The sequence below is a fragment of the Coregonus lavaretus genome, assembly GCF_964263955.1.
Source record: "Coregonus lavaretus genome assembly, chromosome: 19".
NCBI lineage: Eukaryota > Metazoa > Chordata > Actinopteri > Salmoniformes > Salmonidae > Coregonus > Coregonus lavaretus.
In genome coordinates, this window is record NC_140006.1 from 24,472,112 (window position 1) to 24,482,574 (window position 10,463).

At 41.4% G+C, this 10,463-nt stretch overlaps 1 long non-coding RNA gene across 1 annotated transcript; it reads right to left on the reverse strand.

Annotated features, from left to right (window-relative positions):
* Positions 1–1,567: 1,567 nt before the first annotated feature.
* Positions 1,568–7,637, reverse strand: LOC311147096. Its single transcript, XR_014614731.1, has 5 exons — positions 7,185–7,637; positions 7,010–7,064; positions 2,246–2,438; positions 2,062–2,139; positions 1,568–1,866 (listed from the first exon to the last, which is right to left on the reverse strand). It is a non-coding gene; the product is annotated as an uncharacterized lncRNA (long non-coding RNA).
* Between the last annotated feature and the right edge of the window lie 2,826 nt (positions 7,638–10,463).

The window sequence follows — 10,463 nt, forward strand, 5'->3', positions numbered from 1 at the left end:
AGTATTCACACCCCTTTACTTTTTCCACATTTTGTTGTGTTACAGCCTGAATTTATAATGGATTAAATTGAGATTTTGTGTCACTGATCTACACCCAATACCCCTTAATGTCAAAGTGGAATTTTGTTTATAGAAAAAATGTAAGCTTAAATGTCTTGAGTCCATAAGTATTCAACCCCTTTGTTATGGAAAGCCTAAATAAGTTCAGGAGTAAAAATGTGCTTAACAAATCGCATAATAAATTGCATGGACTCATCCCGTGTTCAATAATAGTGGTTAACATGACTACCCCATCTCTGTACCCCACACATACAATTATCTGTAAGGTCCCTCAATCGAGTAGTGAATTTCAAGCACAGATTCAACTACAAAGACCCAAGGAGGTTTTTCAATGCCTCGCAAAGGGCACCGATTGGTAGATGTGTAAAAATAAAAGGAAGGAAGGAAACTGCTCAGGGATTTCACCATGAGGGCAATGGTGATTTTAAAACAGTTACGGAGTTTAATGGTTGTGATATCAGAAAACTGAGGATAGATCAACAACATTGTAGTTACTCCACAATACTAACCTAAATGACGGAGTGAAAAGAAAGAAACCTGTACAGAATACAAATATTCCAAAACATGCATCCTGTTTGCAACTAAACACATAAGTAATACTGCAAAAAATTTGGCAAAGAAATTAACTTTTGGTCCTGAATACAAAGCGTTATGTTTCGGGCAAATCCAACACAACACATCACTGAGTACCACTCTTCATATTTTCAAGCATGGTGGTGGACTAGGGAGTTTTTTAAATAAAAATAAACGGAATACACCTATAAGCACAGGCAAAATCCTAGAGGAAAACCTGGTTCAGTCTGCTTTCCAACAGACACTGGGAGATGAATTCACCTTTCAGCAGAACAATAACCTAAAACACTCTTTCCATGACATAGATTTAGCAGTTGAATCCAGGTGAAAGCTATGATCCCTTATTGATGTCACCTGTTAAATCCACTTCAATCAGTGTAGATGAAGGGGAAGAGACAGGTTAAAGAAGGATTTTTAAGCTTTGAGACAATTGAGACATGGATTGTGTATTTTATTTTATTTTTATTTTACCTTTATTTAACTAGGCAAGTCAGTTAAGAACAAATTCTTATTTACAATGACGGCCTACACCGGCCAAACCCAGACAACGCTGGGCCATGTATGTGTGCCATTCAGAGGGTGAATGGTCAAGACAAAAGATTTAAGTGCCTTTGAAGGGGGTATGGTAGCAGATGCCAGGTGCACCTGTTTGAGTGTGTCAAGAACTGCAACGCTGCTGGGTTTTTCACGCTCAATAGTTTCCCGTGTGTATCAAGAATGGTCCACAACTCAAAGGACATCTAGCCAACTTGACACAACTGTGGGAACAATGTAGTCAACATGGGCCAGCATCCCTGTGGAACATTTTGACATCTTGTAGAGTGAATTGAGGCTGTTCTGAGAGCAAAAGGGGGTACAACTCAATATTAGGAAGGTGGTCCTAATGTTTTGTACACTCAGTCTATACAGTATTAATTAATCTCCATGGGTTTACTCACTTCTCCAGCAGCCCTTGATTTCCGAGTCATCAGTCCTTGACATCTTAGTCATTTCAGCCTCAAACTTGAAAAGCCAAAGTTAAAATGTCCTGCTTTCCTGGTGAGAACTAGAAGTCGGGTCATTTCCTATAGTGTTCCTCTCTGAGGATGGCCTGGTAGCAGGAGGAGGGGTCACATACACCTTTGGCCCCAAGAGGGCCACGCTTTCCTGGGATACCGGGGATCCCTGATTTCCCTGGTTCACCTGAAGGTGCTGATATGCCATGTCCGTCACTGTCTCTGGACCCCTGGAGACCTGCAGACATGGAAAATAAAAACACAATTCTCAAGGTGATACTGTTTATCCCATAATTGACAACATCCCAAATAAATATCTACAGATTTCTGGTCAATATGTTGGTCAATTGGTTGGTCAATTGGTAGTATGTTGGCCACTGTTCGATTGTAGATGACAGCACTCAACATTACTACAGAAGTGGGGGATTCTTACCTGCTGGACCAGGAGGACCTGGTAACCATGTGTCACCATCACCTTTGGAACCTTTTAATCCCATTGGTCCAATTTTACCTGCACATAAGAACATATCTACGGGTCAGCAAGGTTATTTAATTAAACAAAATGTTTGCCCATCACAGACAAGACAATGTAACCCTCTAACCCAGCTCAGTGTTACCTTTGTGCTCGAGGCCCCCATCCGGCCTGGCAGTCCTGGGTAGCCCTTTAGGCCGGGCGTACCAGGGTACCCTGGTGTTCCACTGGGGCCTTTACGGCCAGCAGAGCCTGGCTCACCAGGGGCCCCTTCACTGTCTCACACTGCCCATATTTACTTTTTGGTGCCATCATCTGTAGAAGCTGGGGCAGCTGATCTGTAGAAGGAATTAGCATCGCTGGTCAGGTTAGTTTGTTAACGGTTGCAATTTCAGTTTAATCCACCAGAAAAGACAGAACAAATAATACAACAAATATTCTGGTTAAACTCAAATATACTAATTGATTAAAAAAACATTATTTTTTACCAAAAATAAATATATATAATCTTTGTAAATTATATCAGAAATAGGATTGGTGGAGTTATGTCACACATGAAGCTAACAAAAATATATGGGAATGTCTGCTCTACCCAAAGTTACAACCAACTATTTATTTATCCAGGCAAGTCAGTTAAGTAATATTCTTATTTACAATGACGGCCTAGCCCGGCCAAACCTCCCCTAACCCGAACGACGCTGGGCCAATTGTGCGCCGCCCTATGGGACTCCCGATCACAGCCGGTTGTGTTAAAGCCCAGGATCGAACCCGGGTCTGTAGTAATAAAAAATGGATGGTGTTGTTGGATATATGAGAGGGGTTGAGTGGAGCTGAAGGGTGGGATTAAAAACAACAAGATAACTAATGTAAAATATGCTGTGTCCGTGCCTTCGGAAAGTATTCAGACCCATTGACTTTTTCCACATTTTGTTAGGTTACAGGCTTATTCTAAAATTGATTAAATAGTTTTTCGCCCCCTCATCAATCTACACACAATACCCCATAATGACAACGCAAGAACTGGTTTTGATAAATTGTTGCTAATTTATAAAATATAAAAAACTGAAATATCACATTTACATAAGTATTCAGACCCATTCCTCAGAACCTTGTTGAAGTACATTTGGTAGCAATTACAGCCTCGAGTCTTCTTGGGTATGAAGCTACAAGCTTGGCACACCTTTATTTGGGGAGTTTCTCCCATTCTTCTCTGCAGATCCTCTAAAGCTCTGTCAGGTTGGATGGGGAGCGTTGCTGCATAGCTATTTTCAGATCTCTCCAGAGATGTTCGATCGGGTACAAGTCTGGGCTCTGGCTGGGCCACTCAAGGACATTCAGAGACTTGTCCCGAAGCCACTCCTTCATTGTCTTGGCTGTGTGCTTAGGGTCGTTGTCCTGTTGGAAGGTGAACCTTTGCCCCAGTCTGAGGTCCTGAGCGCTCAGGAGCAGGTTTTCATCAAGGATCTCTCTGTACTTTGCTCCGTTCATCTTTGCCTCGATCCTGACTAGTCTCCCAGTCCCTGCCGCTAAAAAACATCCCCACAGCATGATGCTCCCACCACCATGCTTCACCGTAGGGATGGTGCAATGTTTCCTCCAGACGTGACGCTTGGCATTCAGGCCAAAGTGCTCAATCTTGGTTTCATCAGAACAGAGAATCTTGTTTCTCATGGTCTGAGAGTCTTTAGGTGCCTTTTGGCAAACTCCAAGCAGGCTGTCATGTGCCTTTTACTGAGGAGTGGCTTCTGTCTGGCCACTGTACCATAAAGGCCTAATTGCAGGAGTGCTGCAGAGACGGTTGTCTTTCTGGAAGGTTCTCCCATCTCCACAGAGGAACTCTAGAACTCTGTCAGAGTGACCATCAGGTTCTTGGTCACCTCCCTGACCAAGGCCCTTCTCCCCCGATTGCTCAGTTTGGCCGGGCGGCCAGCTCTAGGAAGAGTCTTGGTGGTTCCAAACTTCTTCCATTTAAGAATGATGGAGGCCACTGTGTTCTGGGGGATCTTCAATGCTGCAGAAATGTTTTGGTACCCTTCCACAGATCTGTGCCTCGACACAATCCTGTCTAGGAGCTCTACGGACAAGTCCTTTGACCTCATGGCTTGGTTTTTGCTCTGACATGCACTGTCAACTGTGGGACCTTATATAGACAGGTGTGTATATATATGTATGTATGTATGTATGTGTATATATATATATATACAGTACCAGTCAAAAGTTTGGACACACCTACTCATTCATTTATTTTTTTTATTTTTTTACTATTTTCTACATTGTATAATAATAGTGAAGACATCAAAACTATGAAATAACACATATGGAATCATGTAGTAACCAAAAAAAGTGTTAAACAAATCAAAATATATTTTAGATTTCAGATTCTTCAAAGTAGTCACCCTTTGCCTTGATGACAGCTTTGCACACTCTTGGCATTCTCTCAACCAGCTACACCTGGAATGCTTTTCCAACATTCTTGAAGGAGTTCCCACATATGCTGAGCACTTGTTGACTACTTTTCTCTGTGGTCCAACTTATCCCAAACCATCTCAATTGGGTTGAGGTCGAGGGATTGTGGATGCCCGGTCATCTGATGCAGCACTCTATCACTCTCCTTCTTGGTCAAATAGCCCTTACACAGCCTGGAGCTGTGTTGGGTCATTGTCCTGTTGAAAAATAAATGATAGTCCCACTAAGTGCAAACCAGATGGGATGGCGTATCGGGGCAGAATACTGTGGTAGCCATGCTGGTTAAGTGTGCCTTGAATTCTAAATAAATCACAGACAGTGTCACCAGCAGAGCACCCCCACACCATCACAACTCCTTCTCCATGCTTCACGGTGGGAACCACACATGCAGAGATCATCTGTTCACCTACTCTGCATCTCACAAAGACACGGCAGTTGGAACCAAAAATCTCAAATTTGGACTCATCAGACCAAAGGACAGATTTCCACCAGTCTAATGTCCATTGCTCGTGTTTCTTGGCCCAAGCAAGTCTCTTCTTATTATTGGTGTCCTTTAGTAGTGGTTTCTTTGCAGAAATTCGACCATGAAGGCCTGATTCACGCAGTCTCCTCTGAACAGTTGATGTTGAGATGTGTCTGTTACTTGAACTCATTTATTTGGGCTACAATTTCTGAGGCTGGTAACTCTAATGAACGTATACTCTGCAGCAGAGGTAACTCTGGGTCTTCCTTTCCTGCGGCAGTCCTCATGAGAGCCAGTTTCATCAAAATGCTTGATGGTTGATGGGGTGGCAGGTAGCTTAGTGGTTAAGAGCGTTGTGCCAGTAACTGAAAAGGTCGCTGGTTCTAATCCCCGAGCCGACTAGGTGAAAAATCTGTCGATGTGCCCTTGAGCAAGGTACTTAACCCTAATTGCTCCTGTAAGTCGCTCTGGATAAGAGCGTCTACTAAAATGTAAAAAAAATGTAATGGTTTTTGCGAATGCACTTGAAAAAACTTTCAAAGTTCTAGAAATGTTCCATATTGACTGACCTTCATGTCTTAAAGTAATGATGGACTGTCGTTTCTCTTTGCTTATTTGAGCTGTTCTTGCCATAATATGGTCTTGGTCTTTTGCCAAATAGGACTATCTTCTGTATACCACCCCTACCTTGTCACAACACAACTGATTGGCTCAAATGCATTAAGAAGGAAAGAAATTCCACAAATTAACTTTTAACAAGGCACACCTGTTAATTGAAATGCATTCCAGGTGACTACCTCATGAAGCTGGTTGAGAGAATGCCAAGCGTGTGCAAAGCTGTCATCAAGGCAAAGGGTGGCTATTTGAAGAATCTCAAATCTAAAATATATTTTGATTTGTTTAACACTTTTTTGGTTACTACATGATTCCATATGTGTTATTTCATATATGGGGTATTGGAAATGATGCAGACAATTACATTGATGGAATCTACAATCAATCTGCACTATTAACGCTGATCTACCCCCTAAAATAAAAAATTATATGAATAATTATAACAGTTGGAAAGTTGGTAGGTGTCATAATGTAATTATGTGTTTTTACCTGAATATCTGTCATCATGATCAGCACTATTATAATAATATTTTCAATATTTCAACGATGGCAGTCTCAGACTGAAGTATGTAGCGAACATAGAGCAGCGAAATAATTCAGTTTGAGTTGTCAGGCAAAGAACTGTGTGCCACTTACAGAAAAAGGACAACAAGGATATAATTATTTGTGGCCTACAAACCGGTTTCTGGGACCAATCAGGACTGTTAGAATGTGTTTGCCTTCTAGAAATTGTCCGGGAGGTACTCAGATCCAGACTCATTGCGGAGAAGAAACTGTTGTAGCGTTTGGCTGGAGCACAGAGTTAGGATAGCCAGGCAACACCATACTAGCTGTATTGTTGCTATTTTGTCATATACATTGTTCCAATGTATAGTAGGTCTATGCATTTGTTTAGTTCGGAGCCAGATCCTGATTTTCATTACACAATAACATACCGACAGTAGTATCTCCAAGAGTTGTGGTCTAAAATAGAAACGTGTACTGAGTCCTACCCAGAAACAGAGATTAGGCAACAATGTACGTTGCAGAGGATTCGTGTTTTTTTCCTCCAAAATGCAGAAATGAAAGCTGCACTGGTGTGCCAGCTGTTTCCAGGGGGTAGTTCAGTGAACATGCTGTTGTATGTGTAGACCAACAGGATGCTGCTGCATGCTTTCTTAGACCTATAGTTACGAACTTCCTCACTATTTCGAAATGCCCTGGATACGTGCACTTGGTGAAAAACTAAAATATATATCAATGATTGCCTAATGTCTTAATTTCTTGCAAGCATTCTGGAGTCTTATCATTTGTAACAGTCCAAATCTTCAAGAATCCATACAACCGATAATGGTCACGCATAAAATAAAATAGCAGGGAACATACTCCGAAGTACATTAGCGCAAAGCTTCATCAAGTGGTCATCAGTTGGTGGCTTCCCCTGAAAGACAATACATTTACATCAGTATGCTGGTAGGTAATGAGCTGGTAATGACTCTATTGACATTTTGGGGCAAATTGATTCTACTCGTGTCTAGAGGAACAGAAGTGGTCCACCTACAGGTTTCCCTGGGTATCCCGGCTCTCCTGGTTGTCCTGGTAACCCATCTTGTTCAGGAGAGCCGCAAGACCCAGCAGCTCCCATCAGACCCACATCCCCCTTCCTCCCATCTGGCCCTCTGGCTCCAGTGTTTATCATGATACACCTTTCTGGTGGGGGACAACATTACAGCAAATTCAGTTGGTGTTATAGATTGCATTGATGTATGTTTGCGGTCTTGTATGTTTGCATACCTGTTGTATGTTTGCAGTCTGTAGAATTCACTTTACTTTTTAAAACCAATGTCTGCATAGAATTGTTCTGTTTGTTTATGTTTTTGATTCCATTGAATATGTGCAGTGTGACGCACAAGTGGGAATGTCCAAACCACATTATGTGTATGTGCTACTTGTCACAGACCAAGACGTTTTCATGAGACAGTGGACGCGGTTATGGGGAACTGAACTAACCACTTTATATTTCCCTTCTCTCATCAGAATTGTATTCTGTTTGTTTGTGTCAGTGTTGATCAAATAATGTGGTTTGTATAGCTAGGTTTCCATCCAATTGGCGACAAATTTTCATGCGAATATTAAAAAATCTGCATGAAGAAAATATAAAATTTTTCCCACCAGTAGTGTTTCCACCAAACTGACTTGTTGTAGATAAAAATCAGTGGGTGATGACATAGTTCACACAAAATTGACTTTTTCGCTTACATTTTCATGTACCGAATAAACATCTAATGTTCAATATGTCTAAATCGCATTTTCAACTCTACGGATAGTTTTGGCACAAAAATAGCAAATGTGCCTACTCTGGTCTTGGCACGTGCGCTCTAACCAACAGATCGCAGATACAGTACAGGTAGGCTCTGCGGGTAGGCTAGTGTACATGATGAGATTATGGATAAGAGCGAGAATGTTTTTATTTGTCAAAACAGCATCGATCATCATGTCATCAGAATAGGACCTTGACATTTATTGGAAAGGAGCATCAAGCATATACCATGCACTTTCACCACCCTGTGAAGTTAATCATAATTAATTTAATCTGTAGCCTAATTTAAACTGCATGATTTCCCAAGTTGCGTGACTCTAAATTTACTTCGATATGATGGTTATTATATCAATATTTGTGCATAAAGGCGTTTCCACCGCCATTTCTCGCATAATATATTTTACTGACACAAAAAGATACCACCATGTCGAAAGAACAAATTAGCCTATCGTGATATTTGTTTTATATGGTATGACTTTACTCGCATGAAAACTGTAGATGGAAATGTGGTTACAGTCTTCAAAATAGACCTGTAGGTCTGTATAGGTGGATTTCTGAATTTCTCAGGGCACAAATAAGAAGTTATATTTGAGAAGTGAGATATTTACAAACTAATGAAACATACCTCTCCTTTGCTTCCTCTGAGCCCAGTTTCACCCACAGAGAGGCAATGACATGGATAAACATGAAGTCAGAGTCTAAAAGGCAGTATGAACATCTATATTAGTTATGAGTAATGCATGCCCCTCAAGTAGAGTTGAGAGAGGTGAAAGGTTACATACATTTTCCCCAGGGGTCCCAGGCACGCCATTATTCCCCCTCTCACCCTGGAGAAACAGAATGGGAGGGTGACGATTAAAAATTAAAAACACAATTACCTGCTGTTGCTCAAAATAGAAGTCATGAACACATCTAAAAAGCAAAAGGACCAAACACAAATGTATTATACCTGGCTTCCTTTGGGACCAGGCTCTCCAGTTTCCCCCTGAAAACAAGGAAATACATGTTACCTACAGTCAGTCATAATATGACTATTAATATGACATATTATGATAATAACAAGTAATAAACCAAAAAAGATTACTTTTGTAATCTGGTTGATAGGTGAGCATCATTATGTAATTCATTACCTTGTGACCTTTGAACCCCGGCAGTCCTTGGTCACCAGGTAACCCTTGAATCCCCTTCTCTCCCTCTGCTCCTTAGAGAAACAGCAGGAAACACTTTAACAAGACAGGAAAACTTTTAACAATTACAGTACTGTATAACAATCATACATGTACATGCAAGTTGATTCTGTCTTCTCTGTGATATAAAAATTAAGCCACACACACACAGTACAGAATATATTTCCTTTCCATGTCCTGCAATTTGTATTTCATTCTCAGAGGACATCTACCAGTTAGTACTGAATGTCACAAGGCCAAAACCACAGGGATCATAGGCCTACAGCAGTAAAATATAATGATATGTGTTGTGAGTTGAGTCCAGGTGTCCCAGGACGTCCATCTGATCCACGCACCCTTTGGGCCCCCCATGTTAACACATTCATTACTCACAGAACACACACCAACTACATGACGAAATGCACATGTATACTGAACAAAAATATAAACGCAACATGCAACAATTTCTAAGAATTTACTGAGTTACAGTTTATATAAGGAAATCAGTCAATTGAAATAAATGCATTAGGCCCTAATCTATGGATTTCACATGACTGGGAATACAGATATGCATCTGTTGGTCACAGACACCTTTAAAAAAAAAGGTAGAGGCTTGGATCAGAAAACCAGTCAGTATCTGGTGTGACCACCATTTGCCTTTTGCAGCGTGACACATCTCCTTTGCATAGAGTTGATCAGGCTGTTGATTGTGGCCTGGTAATGTTGTCCCACTCCTCTTCAATGGCTGTGCAAAGTTGCTGGATATTGGTGGGAACTGGAACATGCTGTTGTACACATCAATCCAGAGCATCCCAAACATGCTCAATAGGTGGCATGTCTGGTGAGTATGCAGGCCACGGAAGAACTAGGACATTTTCAGCTTCCAGGAATTGTGTACAGATCCTTGCGACATGGGGCAGTGCATTAGCCTATCATGCTAAAACATGAGGTGATGGCGGCTGATGATTGGCATAAAAATGGGCCTCAGGATCTCGCCACGGTATCTCTGTGCATTCAAATTGCCATCGATAAAATGCAATTGTGTTCATTGTTCGTAGCTTATGCCTGCCCATACCGAAACCCCACCGCCAATATGGGGCACTTTGTTCACAATGTTGACATCAGCAAACCGTTCACCCACACGACGCCATACACGTGGTCTGCAGTTGTGAGGCCAGTTGGACGTAATGCCAAATTCTCTAAAACGACATTATGGTAGAGAAATGAACATAAAATTCTCTGGCAAAAGCTCTAGTGGACATTCCTGCTGTCAGCATGCCAATTGCACACTCCCTCAAAAAATTTGACATCTTTGGCATTGTGTTGTGTGACAAAGCTGCACATTTTAGAGTGG